Source organism: Coenobita brevimanus, chromosome 59 (assembly GCF_032717465.1).
Source record: "Coenobita brevimanus isolate Jiangsu-jjx chromosome 59, ASM3271746v2, whole genome shotgun sequence".
NCBI classification, from domain to species: Eukaryota; Metazoa; Arthropoda; class Malacostraca; order Decapoda; family Coenobitidae; genus Coenobita; species Coenobita brevimanus.
In genome coordinates, this window is record NC_137012.1 from 18910371 (window position 1) to 18921196 (window position 10826).

General features: G+C 52.4%; 1 non-coding gene across 1 annotated transcript; it reads left to right on the plus strand.

The window, feature by feature from the left end:
- The first annotated feature begins 10383 nt into the window (after positions 1-10383).
- Positions 10384-10502, plus strand: LOC145402976 (5S ribosomal RNA). The gene has a single exon (XR_013897911.1). It is a non-coding gene; the product is annotated as a 5S ribosomal RNA (ribosomal RNA).
- Positions 10503-10826: the final 324 nt, after the last annotated feature.

The following is a 10826-nucleotide window of genomic DNA, read 5'->3' on the forward strand; positions in this document are numbered from 1 at the left end:
AAGTCACCGTGGATCAACAGGGGCAACACCGCACATACAAAAACCGCCACGTGCGCCCCTTCAACCCACCCGACACTGCCCACCCCCGCACTAAGCCTACCTCCACCCAGGCCCCACACCTGGCCACCCTGACCTTCCTCAACTTCACCCCCCAGACTCCTACTACTATAGTAGCCGCAGCGAGAAATGAACGCTGTGGTGGGGCAGGCGGGATGACCTGGGATTCCCCCACTGTAGCCATATCCACATGTCACCGACCATCAGCCACCGCTGCAGCCCCGCTCCATGATCCTTACCCTGTGTCTCTGGCTTTCTCTTTCTCTCTCGGTTTCTATATAAACTGGTGTATTTCCGAAACTAATTATGAAATTATTATGACTTTTGTTCCACACCACCACTGAGGTAAAAATCAAGGAGAGTTTTCTGTATAAAGGTTTCCCCCCCCTCCTAAATGTGGCATATGAGCGGGGGAGTGCGGCCTTGCCGATACCTCCGCCTGACCTATAATTATACACTCGCCAGAACTGATCTGCCCTCAGACAAGGGGGGGGAAACCTTTATACAGAAAACTCTCCTTGATTTTTACCTCAGTGGTGGTGTGGAACAAAAGTCATAATAATTTCATAATTAGTTTCGGAAATACACCAGTTTATATAGAAACCAAGAGAGAAAGAGAAAGCCAGAGACACAGGGTAAGGATCATGGAGCGGGGCTGCAGCGGTGGCCGATGGTCGGTGACATCCTACCTCTATGGTCGGTGACATGTGGATATGGCTACAGTGGGGGAATCCCCGGTCATCCCGCCTGCCCCACCACAGCGTTCATTTCTTGCTGCGGCTACTATACTCCTTCTCACCCCCCTCCTCAAACTCTCCGCCTACCAGCCCTCCACCCAACACACCATCACCGCAACCACATACCACCACCCCTACTTCACAACCAGACACTCACCCACCGAACACCCATCCACCCACCACCCCTCAATCCACCCCACCCAGGCCGCCCTCGCCACCACAGCCGCCCACCTCCCCCGAGAATCACGCCAACCCCACACCCACCACCGCCCTCCCCCATGACCACTCCCATTATACACGTCACACCGCACCACCAACCATCCCCCCACCTCACCACCGTACACCCTCACCGCCACCACACACTCAACCAGCCTCACCACCCACATCCACCATAACCACGACCACCACCAGATCGGGACGACTCTCACGCCCACCCACAAGATACACCCCAACACCTCCACCCAGCACACACCTACCCCAAAATCCACCATCCCCACCCACCCCCAACACCTCTCCCATAACCCTACCCCTCCACCAAGCACGTTGGAACTTTCCCAACTCCCAATTCCCCAAAGGACAACGCTCCTCCCACCACATTAGCCCAAATAAAAGCACCAACCTCCCATCACTCTCCAGCATTCAAATTTCATCTCCCCACCAGGCACCATTCCCTGAGATGAAGGTAACAAGGGTCTGATGGCAACCTCACCACCACCCACCAACCAGAATCAGAGGCACCGACCACCTGCTACGCCTCCTACGCCGGACCAACCAGCCGTCCTCCCTCCACTTCACGCTCTGCCCCCACCAGGAGCCCAACCAATTCACCAACACCTTACCCCGGCCTACCAGACAGCCACCTCCACCACCTACCACCTCCAGTCACGGGGCCGTGACTTCAACGACGCAGAGGGTGGTAAAATGCCCGCCGTGCCCGCCACGGGACCTCCCACCTCACCACCCCCCACACCACCGCCGAGCCGCCACCCCACCACCACCCCAGGAGGACACACCGGTGAGGTTAGTGACCTCGGGCAAGAGGGTCATCGGGGCATCCCGACCCTGAGCCCCTATTCCCCGCAAGTGCCCCAACCCCAGGCGTTCAGGCAAACTGAACTACTGTGCAGGCGGGGTAGTGACCGTCAGACCAGGGGTGGGACTGAAAAGAGGTCAGTCCCAGGTAACACCGTCTTGACGGTCTTGTTACACCCTCTAGGGCAGGAAGAGGCCCAAGGCTACGGCCATAAGAGAGAAAGAGAAATAGACACAGGCTACGGCCTGACAGAGTGTGTAAAGGGGAAGGTGACCCCAGGCTCCGGCCTTAACACGCTGAGGAGAGAGAGTTGCCTGTGTGCATCCCTCTCCAGTTGTACTTTGGCTACGGCCAGAATACGGTCCAGGGTAGAGAGACCCTGCTACCGTACGTGTAGCGCTACCCAATTACGGAAGCGGCGACTCGGGGCCGGCCTCTCGCCGGAGCAGATGGGTGATCCCGTTTCTCCGTTAGTCGTTTCCCGTACGGGCAGACACTCGGCTCCGGCTGGGGCACGTACCAGGGTGGAGAATTCCCTGACGGTAGGATCTGTCCGTATTGGAGAGAGTGTGGCTCTTGAGCCCCTCACTCCGGCTTGTCTCCTACTGCGGGAGGAACACCACGTCGACGGCCTCTTGCCTCGGCGAAAGGGCGACCTCGATCACCCTATAGGTGTCCCTCGCACGCTGGGCAAGTTCACGGCTCCAGCCAAAGTCCACACTAGGGGAAGTAGAGCCCCAACTCAGCCCTACGAACACACTCAGGGAACCACGAAGAGCGTGAGTCTCCCTTTAGCCTCTTTCCCTTCGGGGAGCCCTTCGTCGCCATCCAGGCTTCTTGGCCAAGAGGAGGCGTTAGAGTGGTGGCAAGGCCCGATAGCGGACTTACCGCCCACACCCGGGCGTTCCTTAGCCCTGTCGGAGCCCTACAGGAGTCGCTGCCGCAGCCCAGCCCTGACGGCGCCTCTCCCCCTGAGCACCCGCAGTCCCAGGACGCCCAGGCCTTCCACCGCAGTCCACGACGACGGAGACCCAGGCTCCCTCACTCCCCGGAAGCAGAGGAAGCAGGCCCGAATTCTCCGGCTGTTCGGCCCTAGCCCCGAGGGCCCCCGATCAGGTCGAGGCCCCCAGACCACAGGGCCTCCCTGCACCCCACCAGTGCGGCACTAGGAAGGAGCCGCCCCTCAGGTCGAGGCCCCAAACAAGGGAGCCTCCCTGACAGTAAGTACCAGTGACTTAACCACCCAAGAAACAAGGGTAAAACAGTGACAGTGACAATGACCCCGAATACAGTGACAGTGATCCGATGCACAGTGGCAGTGTCTAATAAAAGATATATTAAACAGTGGTATCATAGAAATTCGTGTACAAACGTTAAACAGTTCAGTCCCCCTCTATAGGAAGGAAACGGGGCGTTTTCTGTGGAACTAGAGGTAGGTGCGTGAGTGAGCCGAAAGGCAAGTGAAGTGTTCCCCCGTGACTTGGTGACAGTGTCGAATGTCGCCATCCGCACCCTACCTCTATTATAGTAATATCTCCGCCACAGACTCCCGATCACAGTGAACCAAAGTGAGACTCCCCCATTTATTATTATCCACCAGTGACACGATAATTAATCCTAACTGACAACCACAGTGAAGTGATATTCCATCTAAGTGACAGTAAAGCATATCCACGACTGCCCTGTGCCACGTATTAATATATATTGGATCAGGCTATGTAAACGAGTGTAATATTGTATCTCTGTTCTATTATGTGCCAAATATTGTTGTATGTACACTGTAATGAGTAGAACTTAAGCAATAGATGTGATTCGGTGTACTGTCTCTTTTTATGCCCTGTTCCTTTGTTAGTGCATTACATCCGGTCTAGTAAAAGGACCCCGTTCCAGTGCTCGTGTTTTTACGACGAGAAGTCGCCTTAAAAACACAGCAGTACACACTGGACCCGAAAAGCCCTTTAGCACGAAAATACAGCCAGATCTCGAACTGACCCCATCACCTCCCTAAATTAGTCTACTAGTCAGGAATGTAGAGGGAAAACCAGATCCCAAGACTTATAGTAATATATGAAAAACACTAAGAAAAATAGCGTGGGGTCCAATAGACCCCAGGTTACCTTACAAAGGTTAATATTCCATTATCAAATGTTTAACCTAGCTGAATACTGAAATGTGCGCTGTTAGAAAAAACCGTTTTTTATCAGGAAATTTTCCGTATTTTTCAACGGAAAATATGCTGTAACTTAAAGTGCGGGTGTTTTCCCGTATTATCAACGGAGAATGTACATCAAATACGAAATACAGGCAATCCTCCGTATTTTTTACGTAGCGTGATGAGGAATAACTGTGATTATACGGAAGATATCCCGTTTTTTCTACGTATATTTCAGTCAAACAATTTTACGGTTTTTTTCCGTAAGCCTTTAACATATAATTACTTTGTTATATATTCCCTATAACATTATTCTGTTCTTTGTAAAAAGTCAGGATTGTATCACTTTGTGTGCTGACAAGAATAAAGATGTATGAAATATGTATATTACACTGATATTTTATATTATTCATTGTGTCATTGTGTGGCAGTATGTGGCAACTCTATGAAGGCTAAGTTGCCTATTTCTACCGAGTACTGTACGCTGTTTCAGAGAAATTAATGAAAGAAAACATCGCATAAAGAAGAAAGCATTGCAAATGGTAAGTAGAAATCTATATCTTTTTATTTCTGTACACGAAGAAATTACTATCAACAAAAGAATAAACTGCGCATGGTGCATGTCATTTGTTTTAATGTTTACAACTGAACACTAGAAAAGGCACCAAGAATCACCAACTTTCACCTGCTGGGACGCTGCCTAGACCCGGTCGTTGTTGGACGTGTTCCTCCCGGCCGTGTTGTCGACCATCTTACTCTCGGGTGTTAACCCATCTCAGCTGTACAGTCACATCCAGCTTATTTTGGGTATATCGCAGTAACACCACAGTGTTCCAGTGTTATAACAGTGAGTGTAATGGCCAGGCATGGAGTCTTCCATGACCAGCCTCCCCACACAGGACGTCCATATGGACCTCGCTCCTGCCGCTGCAGAAGTCGTTGCCCCTGGTAAGAGGGTGAGGACGGCCTCCGCCACTAGTGACGAGGGAGGTGCCCCGGAAAAGTGGATACGGCCTTCCGCCCCAGTTGGTGATGTCTCCAGTGAACCAAGGAGCTTCGTTTACATAGCAAGGTCGGCTTAACAATACCCCTGTATTTTTGAATCTCCGCAGGTTGTCGGATGCCATCAACAAATCTTCATGGGGTAAGTACTGTATAGAGGGATCACTTAGAGTTTTAGGTAAAGGAGCAGCTATTAAGTTCTGTGTTTTTGCAGATGATGTGGCCAAAATGACTGTACCACCAGAGGCCCTCACCCAGCTGGGGGACTGGCCAGTAAGGTGTTGGTTGGCTCACTCATCTTCCAGTGGCGAGTTCTCATATGGGAAAACAGGGCCTGTTGCTCCTGATGTCACGGAGGAGGACCTTGCTAGTAATCTTCGCTGCCTTGGCAACTGTTCCTCCCAGCTAGAGGAAGTCACCCGCCTTATGGTCCGCCCTCTTGGTGGTGAGGCAGCAGTGGCAGCCAGGGTGGTACGGCTTAAATTCAGGGGCCCCCTGCCGGAGCAGGTCATATTTGGCCACTTATGTTACTCTGTAGGGACTTACACTTTTCCCATCCTGAGGTGCTATACATGCCATCAGTTTGGACACGGCACAATATCATGTAAAAATAAAGTTCGTTGCTCTCGTTGCAGCAGGTTCCATCCATGCAAATCCCCATCGGGTGGTCAATGCACTAATGACCCCTACTGCTTCTTCTGCGGTGGCGCACACCAAGTTGTCTCCCGCATGTGCCCAGTCTACCAGCAGGCACTTGCCATCCATGACACTGCTAGGACTGACCCGGATGCCAACACCCGTTTGCGTGCCCTTAATCCATCTGGCCGTATTCCTCCCAGCTCCAACCCCTCAACAACATATATTGCTCCCAGTCGGATTTCCCAGCCTGTTCAGGAGGGTCTAACATACGCAACAGTGGTTAGCAACCGCTTTTCAGCATTGGAAGATCTTCCTGAACCATCTGGTGGTGAATCTCCAACTGAATCAAGTGTAGTGGAACGAACAGTTGCCGTGTCCTCCCACCCTACCTCCCAGTCAGCAGTGCTGCTCCACCCTCTCCCTCCACCCAAGCCCCGTCAACAGCGTCCCCACCCAAATCGGACCTCTTTCCCACATGCTGCACAAGAATCGGTAGCTCCTTCCACCCAGCCTGGTGTAATGTCAGCCAGTTCCACCCCTTTAATGGCCACAACTCCCGCCTCAGATCCAAACATATCTTACGCCACCTCCCCCAGATCTCCTGAGACGGGCTCCACACCTGGTGAATCTTCTGCCCCTCCACGTCAGCCTGTACCAAGGGCAACCTCCCACGCTTCCCCTTATGCCAACCCCACAGGTGCCCTTTCTGCAGGGTCCTTTGTGGACCTTCTGCTTACAACCGTCCATGTACAAAAATGGATAGTCCTTTATAGACATATGTGTCAGCCTCCTGCCCCAGTTTCTCTCTCTACTCTCCCCTCAGTGATGGCTCCTTTACCTCTACATAGATTCTTCCTCTGGAATGCCAGATCGCTCCCTGGAAAACATCCGATTTCAAACACACAGTAGCAGACCTCGTTCCAGATGTTATTGGTCTATGTGAGACTTGGTTAGCTCGACATCTCCATCTGTCGCTCAGGGGTTTTACTGTATACCGAGCTAATCGTCAGGGTGTCGGAGGAGGTATAGTTGTCGCAGTCAGGGAGGATGTGCCTAGCTCGGTTCTGCCATTGACCCGCCCCCCTCGAGGGGTGTTGGACGTTCTTGTGGTCCGCCTATCCCTTGTGCAGGGATGGATCACTGTGGCGGTTTGCTACAACCCATGCAAGGACATAGGCCTGGAAGAACTCCAGGCCTATCAAGACCAGCTCCCTTCACCCTGCCTCCTCTTGGGTGATTTTAACGCCAGACACCCCCATTGGGATCCTTTCCTGACCCGAGGTTCTGGAAATAGGTCAGGAACTTCCCTCTTCCAGTTTCTGCTAGAAAGTGATCGCTTCACCCTGCTCACCCCATTGGGGCTACAGCCTACCCTCCACACTTGACCTATATTTGGGGGATCCTGTTTTTGGAGGCTCAACCATCTGGGCTGGCCCATATTTGGGGTCTGACCACCTTCCAGTTATCCTAGATGTCCCCAATCTCTCCCCACCCTGCTCTGCTCCACCTCATCCACATTGGATCCTCACACGAGGGTCCTGGTCCTCCTTTATGGCGACCCTTGATAACACTGGGCCTCTGCCTGGAGGACCCATACATGATCGCGTGATGGACTTTACGTACTCTGTGATCGCAGCAGGTAAGGCGACCTTCTGCAGGTCCTCAACACATCCCCGAGGCACTGCCATGGTTCCTTGGTGGACAGAGGACTGCACCAGGGTTGTCCGGGCTAGGAGGTCTTCCTGGAACGTCTGGCGGAGATGTCCCTGCCCTAGCCACCGAGACACTCACCGCCGTAGGGATGCAGAATGCAAGCGGACTCTCACCCGAGCTCGCCGTGCTGCCTGGTCTGCTTTCTGCTCAACCCTGTCATTCTCAAGCTCACCATCCCGGACCTGGTCCTTTATTCAGGCAATGAAGGGTCACCCTACCACCCTTTCGTATCCTCTGGTAAAGGAGGGTAATCTGGTAGGCCTCCAAGACAAGGCTACCTTACTGGCTGCCTTCTTTGGAGCTAGACTTGGCTCCCCAGCTCCACTTCCAAATCTTCAACACCTACTCAGAGTCACTCAGGCAGGCATCTCCTCCTCCCCCCCAGCAGGCTTAGCCTCTCCTTTTACCCAGGCAGAGCTCTCCTCTGCTCTGCGGACCCTACTACCAAAGAAGGCATGTGGGCCAGATTTAGTACCTGACGAATTTCTGATTCATCTCCCTGTCTGCCTTCAAATGGCACTCTTAGACATCTTTAATAACAGCTGGGCATCAGGGATATTCCCATCTCACTGGAAAACCTCCCACCTCCTGCCCTTCCCCAAGTCGGGGAGGGACCCCTCTTCTCTGGCTTCTTACAGACCAATTGTATTGCTCTCCAATATCGGGAAGGTGCTTGAGAGGATGGTGTGCCGTCGGTTCTCCTGGTGGCTGGAGCACAATAGCCGCATGTCTGATGTACAATGTGGATTCCGCCCAGGGAGAGGGACATCTGACATCTTCCTTCAGTTTGACCATCATGTCCACCAGGCATCCTGTCATAAGAAGATACTCCTGGCTGCCTTCGTGGATCTCCAGGGGGCTTTTGATTCTGCCTCCCATGATGGGATACTGTACAAGTTTTGCCGTCTTGGCATCACAGGCTCTGCACTGGCCTGGGCGCAAAGTTTTTTGGAGGAGCGATCCTTTCGTGTTTCCCTTTGGGGTACATACTCTTCCCCTACCCCAGTCAGGCAGGGAGTGCCACAGGGATCATGCCTCAGTCCCTTACTTTTCAATGTCCTGATGTATGACCTCCCTCATCCTCCTGGAGTATCCACCTTAGTCTATGCAAATGATGTCTCAATCCTCTGCAGTGCTGCCTCCCTATGGGAGGCCCAACATCGCCTCCAACAGGCTGTGGATGCCTTTGCCACTTGGGCCGCAGATTGGGGGCTAACAGTCAATGCACCCAAGAGTGCTCTTATGTACTTTGGCCAAAGGAGGCTCCCCTCCATGCCGTCAATTCAGCTAGCTGGAGAACCTCTCACCCTCCGGACTCGGCACAAGTTTCTGGGCCTCCATTTGGACAGTCCCCGTCTCACCTGGGCCCCCCATATTGACCATCTTCAATTGGCATGCCTTAGGCGCCTGGACATCATGAAGTGTGTCGCAGGACCTCGCTGGGGTGCTGATCGAAACACTCTTCTCAGACTATATCTGGCCTTCATCCGCAGTAAGATCACGTACGGCACCACCCTTTATGGATCAGCTGCCCGGACCCACCTAAAGAAGTTGGATGTTGTCCAGAACACGGCACTTCTCATTGCCCTAGGTGCCTTCAAGTCCACCCCAATTATTTCGCTTCATGCAGAGTCAGGGGTGATGCCCCTTTCCGTCTACCGCATGGAACTGGACTGTCGGCTGCTTCACCGTATTTTGGCCCTTCCCTCCAGCCATCCGGTCTCCTCCCTTTATCACCTCTCCACAGTCCTTCATCAGCTCCCAACTTGGCCACGAGTGAGGTAACGTACATTATCCGCAGCATCCGAGCCTGCCACACCCTGTCTCTCGATCTGCCCAGGCCTGCCCCAGTGGCCCCTCTCTCCCCAGTGCCCCCTTGGAAGGATTTGTCTCCATATGTCTCCCCCTACTTCCCAGTACCATTCTCGAAGTCGACAGATGCAGTCTTGGCACAGCAGATCTTTTACAGCTTGGACTCCTCAGTTTATAAGGACTTCCTGAGAATTTACACGGATGGGTCTCACTCCCCTCCATCTTCTTTCGCCTCAGCGGCTTATTTTGAAGATCTTTCCATATGCCAAACTTGGTCGTTCAGCGGGCAGTACGATGTCCTAACCGCAGAACTCATAGCCATCCTCCAGGCCCTTGAATTTATCCGGACTTTCTTCCAGCCTCAATCGGTAGTCTTATACACCGACTCACAGTCTGCACTTACTCTCCTTCTCTCGGATCGCCCAGTGACTCATGTCAAGACTGTCCATGCTATTATGGAACACCTCCTTTTCCTCGTTACTCCTCCCTGGTACCTCCACCTTCAGTGGATTCCCTCACATGTGGGCATCCGTGGCAACGAAATAGTAGATGTAGCAGCAAAGCGAGCACTGATATAGTACACTGGTCCATGTGACGCCAGATAGTGCCACATTCCCTAAACTTGCACGTAGCGCCTGCATATCACACTGGAATGCGCACCTAGCAACCACCCTACCTGCCTCCCACTTGGGGCGTTTTTGCTCTGACTCCTTTGAACACCCTTGGGTACGCCATCCCTGCAGAGACATTGATGTAGCCATCACCAGGTTACGGTTGGGCCACACAGGCCTTGCAAGCCACCTGTACCATTTGGGTATGATAGAGCATCCATGGTGCCAGTGGTGTCCTCAGGTTGAAGAAACCATAGAACATTTCATGTTACGGTGTCCTAGGTTCCACTCGCTTAGCACCCTTTTGCGGGAACGTTTGGCATCTCTGGGAGTTCTCAGTTTGTCTCTCCACACACTCCTGGGAGGCGGTATCAGGGACCCTCGGTTACGAGAATGGGTTGTGAGGTGCACGTCTGACTTTATCCAAAAATCTAGACAGCTCTCCTGCATATAATGTGAGGCCCTAAGCAGTTTGCATTGGCAGGGCATTGGGCCATTGTACTGGCCATGGCCCTTAAACCCACAAGAAGAAGAAGACTTTCACCTGCTTTCCCAACACTCACGGCTTTATCATTGTCCCTATTTTGTAGCATTAAGGTTAATTGTGCCTATTTAATATGCAATGAGGCCAACGGCCATGCCACGTTGAGTACACCGCTTCCCATCCGATCAGCGAAGTTAAGCAACGTTGGGTCTGGTTAGTACTTGGATGGGTGACCGCCTGGGAACACCAGATGCTGTTGGCATCCCTACGTCAAGTGGGGTTGGTGGAGGATTAGTGCCCCTCCCTGTAAAACAATTAACTCTAAGCCCTTGGCCACCCCATTTGGGATACATGGCGTCTGGCAATGGATGGATGGAATATGTAGGCAGTGACTGATGCTTGAAAAGGCCAGTAGAAGTGAATAGTTGAAGAGATATTTGGCTTAGGCCTTCCCAACACCAACTACCACATTTGTAGGATGAATTGATCTTAAACATTAACATTTAAATGAAAATGGATTCTGAATTTTCTTAACCCTTATGCAGTCATGTCTCAAGATCAGTGAAACATTATGCCAATCATTGTA